This window comes from Papio anubis, chromosome 15 (assembly GCF_008728515.1).
Source record: "Papio anubis isolate 15944 chromosome 15, Panubis1.0, whole genome shotgun sequence".
Taxonomy (NCBI): Eukaryota; Metazoa; Chordata; class Mammalia; order Primates; family Cercopithecidae; genus Papio; species Papio anubis.
The window spans coordinates 43,680,500-43,692,737 of NC_044990.1; positions in this window are offsets into that span (position 1 = coordinate 43,680,500).

Here is a 12,238-nt window from a genome sequence, read left to right on the forward strand (position 1 = left end):
TAGTCCTCTGCTGGATGCATCGTTTGTGAATATTTCTCCCATTCTGTGGTTTGTCTGTTGACTCTGCTGATTCTTTTTTTTTTTTTTTTTTTTTTTTGAGACGGAGTCTCGCTCTGTCGCCCAGGCTGGAGTGCAGTGGCCAGATCTCAGCTCACTGCAAGCTCCGCCTCCTGGGTTCACGCCATTCCCCTGCCTCAGCCTCCCAAGTAGCTGGGACACCAGGCGCCCGCCACCTCGCCCGGCTAGTTTTTTGTATTTTTAGTAGAGATGGGGTTTCACCGTGTTAGCCAGGATGATCTCGATCTCCTGACCTCGTGATCCGCCCGTCTCGACCTCCCAAAGTTCTGGGATTACAGGCTTGAGCCACCGCACCCAGCCGACTCTGCTGATTATTTATTTTACTGTGCAGAAGCTTTTTAGTTTAATTAGGTCCCATTTATTTATTTTTGTTTTTCTCACATTTGCCTTTGGTTTCTTGGTCATGAATTATTTTCCTAAGCCAACATCTAGAAGAGTTTTACCAATATTATCTTCTAGAATTTTTATGGTTTCAGGTCTTAGATTTAAGTCCTTGATCTGTCTCAAGTTGATTTTTGTATACAGTAAGAGATGATGATCCAGTTTCATTATTCTACATATGGCTTGCCAGTTATCCCAGCACCATTTGTTGAAAGGGTGTCCTTTCCCCACTTTATGTTTTTATTTGCTTTGTCAAAATGAGTTGCCTGTATTTAGCTTTATTTCTGGGTTCTCTATTCTGTTCCATTGTTATATATGCCCATTTTTATACCAGTACCATGCTGTTTTTGTAACTATGGCCTTGTCATATAGTTTGAATTCAGATAATGTGATACCTCCAGATTTGTTCTTTTTGGCAGCCTTGCTTTGGCTATATGGGGTCTTTTTTGGTTTCATACAAACTTTGGATTATTTTTTCTAGTTCTGTGAAGAACAATGATAGTACTCTGATAGAAATTGCATTGAATTTGTTGATTGCTTTTGGCAGTATGGTCATTTTCTCTATATTTGATTTTACCCATCCATAAGCATGGAATGTGTTTCCATTTGTAAACTGGAAATTAACTCCAAAAGGAATGACCAAAACTATACAAACACATGGAAATTAAATCATCTGCTCTTGAATAATCTTTGGGTCAACGATGAAATCAAGATGGAAATTTAAAAGCTGTCTGAGCTACATAATAGTGACACAACTTATCAATACCTCTGGGATACAGTAAAAATGGTGCTAAGAGGAAAGTTCATATCATTAAATGCCTATATCGAAAAATCTGAAAGAGAGCAAATAGAAAATATAAGGTCACACCTCAACAAACTAGAGAAATAAGAACAAACCTAACCCAAACTCAGCAGAAGAAAAGAAATAACAAAAATCAGAGCAGAACTCAATGAAATTGAAACACAAAAATACTACAAAAGATAAGTGAAACAAAAAGCTGCTTCTTTGAAAAGATCAAATTGATGGATCATTAGCAACATTAACCAAGAAAAGAAGAGAGAACATCCAAATAAGCTCAGTTAGAAATGAAATGGTAGATATTACAATTGATACCACAAAAATACAAAAGATTGTTCAAGGCTTCTATGAACAGCTTTATGTACACAAACTAGAAAATCTAGAGGAGCTGAATAAATTCCTGGAAATATGTAATGCTCTAAGACTAAATCTGGAAGACATGAAAACTCTAAACAGACCAATAACAAGTAGCAAAATTGAAACAGTAGTAACTTAAAAACTGCCAACAACAACAGAAAAGTCCATGACCAGATGAATTCATAGCTGAATTCTATCAGACATTCAAAGAAGAAATGGTACTAATCTCACAGAAACTATTCCAAAAGATAGAGAAAAAGAAGATCCTCCAAAAGTCATTCTTTGAAGCCAGTATTATCCTAATTCCAAAAGCAGGAAAGAACACAATAAAAAAGAAAACTACTGACCAATATCCCTGATAAACATAGATACAAAAAATCCTCAACAATACACTAGCTAACAAAATCCAACAGTGTATCAAAAAGATAATATATCATGATCAAATGGGTCACATACCAGTGATGTCAGTAAATGGGATTACATGAACAGAAAATAAAACAAAACTTATATGATCATCTCAATAGCTGCAGAAAAAGCATCTGACAAAATCCAGTAACCATTTATGATTAAAACCATCAGCAAGACTGGTATAGAAAGGACATGTCTCAATGTAATAAAAGCCATCTATGGCAAACCCACAGCCAACATCATACTAACCAGGGAAAAGTTGAAAGCATTACCCCTGAGAACTGGAACAATACAAGGATGCCCACCTAATCACTTTTATTCAACATAGTACTGAAAGTCCTAGCCAGAGCAGTCAGACAAGAGAAAGAAATAAAGGGCATCCAAATCAGTGAAGAAGATGTCAAACTGTTGCTGTTTGCCAATGATATGATTGCATACCTAAAACCCTAAAGACTCATCCAAAAATCCCCTAGATCTGATAAATGAATTCAGTAAAGTTTCATGATACAAAATCATGTTCACAAATCTGTAGCACTGTTATACACCAACAACCAAGCTGAGAAACAAATCAAGAACTCAATCTCTTTTTCAACAGCTGCAAACAAACAAACAAACTTAACAATAAATCTAACCAAGGAAGTGAATAAGGAAAACTATAAAACACTGCATTATTTTAATTAGAAAAGACCATCAGGAATTAATAGAAACCCACAATTCAAATATTCAAAGTATAGACATTTTTAAAATTTGTGTCTACTTTTAAGACCTTCTTCATGAATATTTTTGAGGAGTAATTTAAGAAATAAATATCTTTTTTTGTAAGAAATCTAAAGCTTCAAAGGTAGCTGTGAATCAAATCAAACAAATTTATCAATTGCTAAAACTTTCAGCTTTTGCAGTTTGAATCAAATTCAAGGAAAGTATTTCCTACACACATTTAAGGCCATAGAAATGAGCTACTTTTCCCTCTCTCTTTCATTTCCTAATTCATCTTCCTTAACTCCCTTTTTGTAATTATATATGAGCAAACATGGGATATATATATGGAACTCAGTAAACAAAGTTATTTTGTAGAGAACCTGTAGAGAAATACGTTTAGCTCTTCATAATGCTTTAACCAAAGTCCACACAAGATAATTAGGTGAGAGTTACTGAAGCTATTATTCAGTGACACAGTAAAAAATAACTATGTTACCATCCAGATGATCTTGAGTTGGTAGGTCATTGATTTAATGATTTATAAAAGTAAACTGAATACAATAGTTAGGACTGAATAGGTGGTGGCACTGTAAGTCAATTTGAAAATAATCATGAAACAGTGACATAATGTTATGAAAAAGTTTAAAATTCTCGGATTTATAAAGGCAGAGCAAGAATACAAAGACTAAAAGGAGAAAGTTAAATTAATAGTTTTGCTTTTGTGGTTGACTTTCTCAAGAAGTATTAAACTCCATTATAGGTTTTATTTTAGTTTTCAACATTAACCTTTTCAATTTCATGTAAAAAAATGAAGGACAAATGAATGAAGGGGTAGGGAATAATCCCTTCAGGCAAATCTTGAGCTCACCTTGTTATGTTATTAATGCATTAACCTCGAAGGAATAGATAGTCCTTTGAGGTTAAAACATCAGCAAATCCAATCTCTCTCTTTTTTTTTTTTATTTGAAGCAGTTATAGAAATAATAGCTATATAAACTATGGCTTTGGAAATTATTGTATTTGCATAAAAATTTAAAGTTTATAAAATACTTTCACATGCATCATTTAATTTTTATTTTTACTTTTCAAACTCCATAAGAAAAAGGCAGGGGAGGCATTATTATCACATTTTATAGAACAAAAAACTAATAGATTGGGAATAACTTACTCAAATTCATGAAACAAGTATGTGAACCCAGTTTTCATGGATCAAGCCGACTGCATCTCATGGCTTCCTTCAATAGTCCATTGATTACAGGCCGTTTTAAAACACAATCTAGCCTCAGAATAGAAATACTTCTTTAAAAATTCATTTCCCATATATTGTTTCAAAGTTTTCTGTGAAAACATTTTGTAAAAAGAAATTTACCCTTGCATACCTTTCATAGAAAGATAAGATGATGTTGGATGTCTTGCTAAAAATATATTTTCTTCCTATACTTGATAATAACTTTAATTTTCTACAGGTGTTTGTATAGGTTACTTTCATTTTTATTTTTGTATCCTGTTAAAAGTCTGGAAATGTCTGTTACATTTTAATGACAGGGACTAGGGACTAGATAGAGTATCAGGAAGGTAAACTATTTTCACTAGTTGTTCCCAGTTCAGCTCAAATTGCCTTTTTCCTTGGCTTAATTGATATATTAACTCCTAGTTATATACAATAACTAAGCCAGAAATAATTAAGACTCAGATAGCAATATGCATAAATATTGAAACTGAATCTGAATCTAAAATATTGCTGCCATTCTTTAATGATATCTCAGAAGTAGAAAAGCATGAACTGTCTTATTCAGTCTCATTCCTAGTGTGTGAAGTTTCATAAATGTTGGTAAATTGACCTTGTGTAATGGATCTCAATAGGTTAATGAATCTATCTTCCTTGTTCCAAACTGAACGACATCTAAAAATGTCCCATATTTGATCTCATTAATTGATATCAGGTGTGAAAATTGTATATATTCAGTAATATTTATATCATGGGTTGAGTAAAATTATAAAACATATAAATTCAGCATTTCTATTACGCTAGAAAAATTTCAGTACCTTCAATATGAATTCATTTTTTATTATTACTATTAGCTTGTAATATTTTTCTATACAGCACATAGCTACAATAAACGTTTCTTGCAGCTATCAAAACTTGAGTCAGATTGAGTTTGTCAAAAGTATTGAAACCATGCGCACTGAGGATTTATGTGACAAAGAAGAAACCAAACCCCACACATTGATAACTGACAGACATTCTACATGGAAAGTTTCAGCTGTAGAAGACAGAAGGCCAAGTTGATGTATGGGTCAACAATCATCTCCATGTGTTATCCTGCGGCCCAGCAGCACTGGTCTCTACAGAGATCTCTCTACAGTGTTTCTCAAATTCTATTATTTGTCTTTAAAACCTGTCACTGTGCAAGGTAGGGAATACAACTTTATGTAAATTACACTTATAAAACTTCAGTGAAATTAAGAATGCTGGATGTATAGAAGGTAATTTGGCTCTCAGGTTATATGCATGAAAGTCCATGTATGTGTGAATATGTACAAATTTCTCAAAATAAAGACAGGCAATTGTCAGCAAAACTAATAGAAATTTAATACTGGCTAACTGAAAAGCATTTCTCTTCACTTGAATTAAATAGAATTTCATAGTTCATTGAGACATAATTGTTTAAAAGTAGATATTTATTGAAAAATCCATGGTAATATGTGTATACACATGTATTTTTATATTAATATATACTCATATATTTCAATTAGTTTATAACTTCTCAATGAAGTATTAATCATAATATTTAAACATTATATTGAATATTAAATTATTGCATAAAATTGCTGAAAGTAAAAGTTTGACAAATCATCTAGAAATGTAAATATCTACATTACTATGGTATATATATATCATTAAATTTTTGATAAAATAAATTGACATTTTAATAATGTGGCTGCTTATTATCTTATAATTTTTCTGAATATTTATACAAAATTAGATTTAAATAATATACTCTTACCATCAGTGAATCTAGTAGTCTCTTAAGGCTAACTGTACACTGTGTGTGTGTGTATATATATTTATATACATACACATGCAATTGTATATATGTGTGTGTATATATATACACACACATACATATATTTGTAAGCTTATATCACTGCATACAACTAATAAAACCAAATTTCAAAATGTTCCTTTTTAGTTATTTATTGGCAATAAAGTATTACTCAAAGTAAGCAAGCTCAAGCATGGCATATTTGGTTAAATAAATAATGCATAGAAAATTAATACCAAAAAATCTTATTTATGGTGTGGCTTCAAATATACATTTTGTTTAACAGATGGTTAGTGGACTACATTGCCATTAGCATAACCAATCAGCCCAGAAATAATTATCAAACCCCTATTCTATACCAGACAATATTTTGCCAAATTAGTTCTAAGAGTGAATAAAACAGACAAATAGTTCTGCTAAGATAGAGTTTATATTCTAGTAGAAAGAGGTAAACAAATATATTCTTTCAAATGGTGATGAGTGCTCCTGGTGTTTGTGTGCTTGTCGATGGAGGGTGGTTTGGGATTTTATGTAGGGTGACCACAAAAGCCACAGAGAAAATGTCACTGAGCAGAGACTGAAGAAGGTGGTGGAGCAAGTCAAACAAATATATGAGAAAAGAACATTCAATACAGAGGAAAGAGGTTGAATTAAGTTTGAAGCTGAGGCTCGCCTGGCAAACTCAGTAAGTGAGGAAGAAGACAGACTTGAGCAAAGAGAGGTAGGAGTTGATTGACAGAAGTTAGATCACACAGAGCCTCCCAGGACATTAGAAGGCCTTGGCATTTATTCTGAGTAACGTTGAAAGGGTTGAGCATAGGAATGACTTGATCTAATTTATTTGTTTAATAGGCCCGAGTACAGCTGTTGAAACACAATATAATTCTGAACACATTTTGGTTTTGAAATTGAACACATGTGTTTTAGCTTAATGCAGACACTGAATTTTTAACCCACTTACTACTGCCAAAGACACATCCTGTGCTATATGAAACATGCAGTGGAAATGTGATGTGTTTCATGAAAGGAAATGCTTGTTTCATTGCTATGTGTGTAAGAAGTTTGTTCTACAAGTTTGAATTGGTTTGTATACTATTACTTCTCAAAAATATTTATACAACAAATTAACTAAATGGTCAAAGTGAGTAAAGTAAGTTTGTTGTAATTAAAAATTTCTTAGATACACAATTTTGTTATTTGCATATGTCTTTTGTACTAAACGTTGATATAAGTTAATAGAAATGGTGAAAATACAGATACTAGTCCTATTCAATGTAAATATATAGTATTTACTAACAAGCTTGTACACATCAAAATGTAAGTTACTCCATGTGTTATTTAAAAAAATATGAATATCATATACTTTCTGAAGAATTTAAGGTTATATGAAAAAAAGGAAAAAAGTAATTCAGAATACCTTTTTATATTGCCATATTTCTTTGTTGAATTGTCCTTAGATATTCTAAAATCTGTACATTGTACCCAAAGCAGGCCCCATGACAGTGTTTGTGAGCTTTGATTAGGAGCCAGTATACGGTCGCTTTTATCTAATGCATTCCTATAGCAGAAAATCTAAAATGAACACACACTGTTATCTTCTCTGAAAACAACATACCATAATAACCAGAGGTCATCTTCCAGACAAGTCTATCAGCAGGAATATTGGGGTCCAATGAGAATCCGACAGAGAAGCAGTCATGGCATGCAAGCGGCAAGCTGAGAAGTTCTTCAGCTAAGTGTACTACAGTAGATTTGACCTTGCCTCTGGGTAAGAAAAAAATTATACTTTGCATGAGCTATTTCATGTTAACCATAGACTCAGTGATTCTCTCTGTTTGGTTTTTGGATCTTAATGCTTTTCTGCAGCATATTTCCTTAAAAAGGCATGATTATACAGTAGTAAGAATCATTTGGAATATACACCTGAGATGCAGTTTTCTTTCCACAGTGATAGCTCCTCTTAACTTTCAAATTTCATGTGAATTTAAGTTTTTCTCTTGCTCTATTGCTATTCTATTGTCAAGAAATGATGAATTTTTCAACTGTTATATTTTATTATAGCATAGAGTAGAAACATAGCATAGTAGCATAGAAGCACTGGAATAGAAATCAAAATAAGTAATTAGTTTGGCTCTGCGAATTATTACTCACACAATCTTCTGAACTCTGTGACCTAAAATATCTTAGTTTACAAAAAGTAGACAATAGTATTTTTTTTTTTTTTTGCTTATCTCAGAGATACATGGTAAATTATTTTAATGGTAAAATTTAATACATAAGTTATTTTAAATACATTTATTTTGTTTTTCACTATACATACACTTACACACACACACATATATACATGTTATGTGTATAAAGATAATTCCTTAATTGGATGATAAATTATGACTTTTTCAAACATAAAATGTATTCACTTATTTCAGATTATCCAGTGCAACCTTGATGAATGTCTTCCACTGACATCGGGCTTTCAATTCTGGCTTTGACTGCAGCATTAAATATCTAATGTTATTACTACTCAACTTATTACTACATGTTTAAAAATAATGTTTGAATTAATTAATAAATGCATAATTATTAAAGAATTAGTGGTTCATTTTCTGTGGTATTTTCATTCATACCTATATATGTTCAAAATTGTGTATAAACACTATTGAAAAGTGTATTGGTAAAGAAATATCTATTGCCACCTAAAACTTTAAGTCTACTACATAGAATCTTTGCCTATATCCTCATTGCGTAGTTTTTTTAGACTAGGATCTCAAGTTTGATTCTACATATTTTCTGAAACTTCTTAGACACATTTACTTGTACTGAACACATCATCTGACTGCTCATGTTCCCAAAAACGTTTAGATAGTCACCTCATAATTCTTTGCTTTCTGAAGTTTTCATGTATCTATGCTAATGCAAATGAATTGTAGTCTCTAAGAAAACTTAAATAAATTTTTTCCTAAAACATTGACATAGTTTCTGAGATGAATAGGATTTACAGAATGAGGATTCTGCTGCACATAGAAAATTGAATGATTCCTTAAAATGATAAATAACTTAATTTTCTGTCTTTATGGTTACTTTAACAGTTAATATTCATGAACCGACATGTCAATTGATGACTAATAGAAATACACTAATTGAGACACAACAAGGTAGATAAATAAATCTCAACAAGAAGTATTGTGAAAGTGTACCTTATTCTGTAGAATTTATGTGAATGTGTGTTAAAAGAGTATGGATAATATTTTTCAAAGGTGATATTTTTGTTTGACTCAAAAATAACCTACCAAGTACAAAAAAAAAACGGTCAAATGTAGCCGAGAACCACCTGTCCCTACTAGATGCATAATTTCATTGTATAAATTAATAAATGTAATAGAATATTTAAATATAATAATAAAATTATCTTATACATTACAATGCTTTTGCAGTATGTCCACGTTCCTCCTTCTTAGGTAAGTAAGTTTCTCACCAGTTTTAATTAATTACCCATAGTAACCACTAGTCAAGACTTGAGAAAATATGATTCAATATCTAATTGAGACCAGTGCATTTTCAGCAAAATATGTGTCGTTTGCATATTTAAATAGGCCTTAATATGGCCATTCAGAAACTTTTAAATACAGCATTATCTGTGGTGTGTATGTGTGTGTGTGAGAGAGATTTCTCTAGAAACATCTGCTTGTTCCCAAGAGTGCAATTGTGACACATGCCACATGTGACCTTCAGTGATTGTGTCCCAACAGTATTGAAAATTAAGAGAACTGAAAGACATTCATATGTTAGCTGAAAGAGAGGCAGAGAGATTTGAGCAGTAATAAATAATTTGTCTAATCCTATTCAGTTATGAGGACAGCTGGTTCAGATTCTAAGCTCATTTCTGAATTAGTTTTAGCACGCTTAGGTAAATTAGCTTGGGAAACAGCAGAAATAGTTGCCAAAGTTTCTTTTATATTAAATTTGTTACTCTACTATTTGCTTCCCTCTGTGGCTGTTGATAGTGCTACTTGTGAAAAATTACCTTTCTTTCTTCTTTTTTTTTTTTTTTTACCATTGTCCTAATTTTCTAGTTGTACATTTCTTCTAATTTTGACTACCTATTTTCATTTATATTCTAAATTTCTATTTGCCATCCACTATTCATTAGTTTGTCAACTTCTAAAAGGCACAGGGAATTCAGTTTATCTTATTCATTACCCATTATGTTACTTCACGTTGCAGGTTGTCAATAAGTAATCAGTATTGTGGGTACAAGAGTCAGATGATTTCTAAAGCTTTATACAGATGTTGAAATTACTTAGTATATTACTCAAATTTTCAGTTAATACTAAAAGTTTTAAGCAAAAATTATTTTAGGGAAATTCAAGTTTGTGTGATGGAGATAAAGCAAAGAGCACGTAGAGTAAAAATGATTATAAGAAATGTATAATGAATTTTACTATTTTCAGTAATGCAATAACAATTTATTTTATATTTGAATGATATATAAAATTTGGGTGCTATGAATTTGGGTGCTAAATTTGGGTAAAAAACAGGACCTAAGTTCTTTTTTCAAAATGAATGACTGAGTTACTTGTACATTAAACATACATATATACATAATACAATAAAACATCTGTTTTGAAAATATGAACATTTCAGTTACTCTGTGTGTGTGTGTGTGTATCTCTGTACTGTTCAGGTAATGAAGGCCCTGAAGGATCCACACATGTTCACATGTCCAGACCAGCATTAACTTTGTTTTCTCAATAACTGAAGGGCATGAGCAGTAATTCAAATTCAAAGGCTAACAACAAATGAAATACTCTTGGACTTGGAAATGAGCTATAGACTGCCTGAGTATTATTGGGTATTAGTGGTATAAAATTTGAACATCTAATTTAGAAAGAGACACATCACAGCTTCTAACATCTTTTAAATTCTAGTTACCCATACTTACAAAAGCCTGGATATTACTATGATAGAAAGTTATGATTACCTTCAATTATATTGAAACCCTTTTTATCATATTGTACATTCACCACATAAATAAAAGAAATGAATGCATATATAAAGTATAGGTGTACATGGAGGTGTGTAGATACGATATAAGTAAAAGAGTTAAGGCATTATAGTAAGTCAATATATCATTACTAAACTTACAATATCTATTCTTAATATTTAGGAAGCCCTGTATTACACAATAATATGAATAACTAGATTTCACTGAAATTGTATTATCCGCTAGATACTCGTCTAAGATCTATGCAAACATGTTAATGCTCATGACTACTTTTGTGATCCCTGTTTTATGTTTAAGAATTCTGAGGATTATGGTTTTAGTAACTTTACCCAAGTAGTTAGTGGATAGAGATTAGACAGTCTTTTATAAAGTCTGAATATTTTACCAAAAATTCAATGGAATAAATAACCGTAATTAAGTCATTGGTAATATAACAAACAATGCAATGTATTTGAGACTAGCCTGGCCAACATGGTGAAACACCATCTATACTAAAAATACAAAAATTATCCCGGTGTGGTGGCACACACCTGTAATCCCAGCTATTCGGGAGGCAGAGGCAAGAGAATCGCTTGAACCCAGGAGGCAGAGGTTGCAGAGTGCTGAGATCGTGCCACTGCACTCCAGCCTTGGTGACAGAGCGAGACTCCATCTCAAAAAAAAAAAAATATATATATATATATACACACACACACACACACACATACACACACACACATATATATATATTCCTAGAGATTTATACAAAAATATGAGCCCATCATAAAAATAAGCAAGGTTGGAAAATTATTTAACTGTCCAAACTTTAACATAAAAATATTCATGTCCAGCCTTCTAAAGAATTTTATTCTTAATATAACTGTTGACCTCTACTACTAGAATATGTATGTTCCAATAGTATTGCTCTAGCTATGTTCACAAAAATGTTTGGTAGAAAAACAAGGTGATTTCTATATGATTTAGCTCCAAGAGTTTCTAATATGGTATAAAGAATAACAACTTCCTCTTTATAAACTACGTTGATAATTCTCTAAAATCATGTTTATTTGTAACATTTATCAGGAAAATTAATTTTCTTTCATTTTTGAGGATACACTTTTTCAATGTAATTATTGAAAACAATCTAAGTATTGTCTTTATCAATATTAACCTCAAAATAAAATGCCATTGTTAATATTCATTGCAACATGGAATTACTGTATATAGAAAAATGGTCCTCGTGTGAGTATATGTCAAAGTTCAAGACACAATTATTTGATAACTCTAGATTTCCTTTATTAATTTTATTGTTTTAGAAATGAGGGAAATGTTGCTTATCTTGATAAGATTATAAAGATGATTTGATGGTCATTTTGGGCTATTGTGTTAAGTGAATGGAAGTCAGGTAAAAAGTGTGTTTGTGAGTGCATGTATTTGCTTATTTTTGATGAGCAAAGATAACATCTTACGTACACCATCTGGATGCTT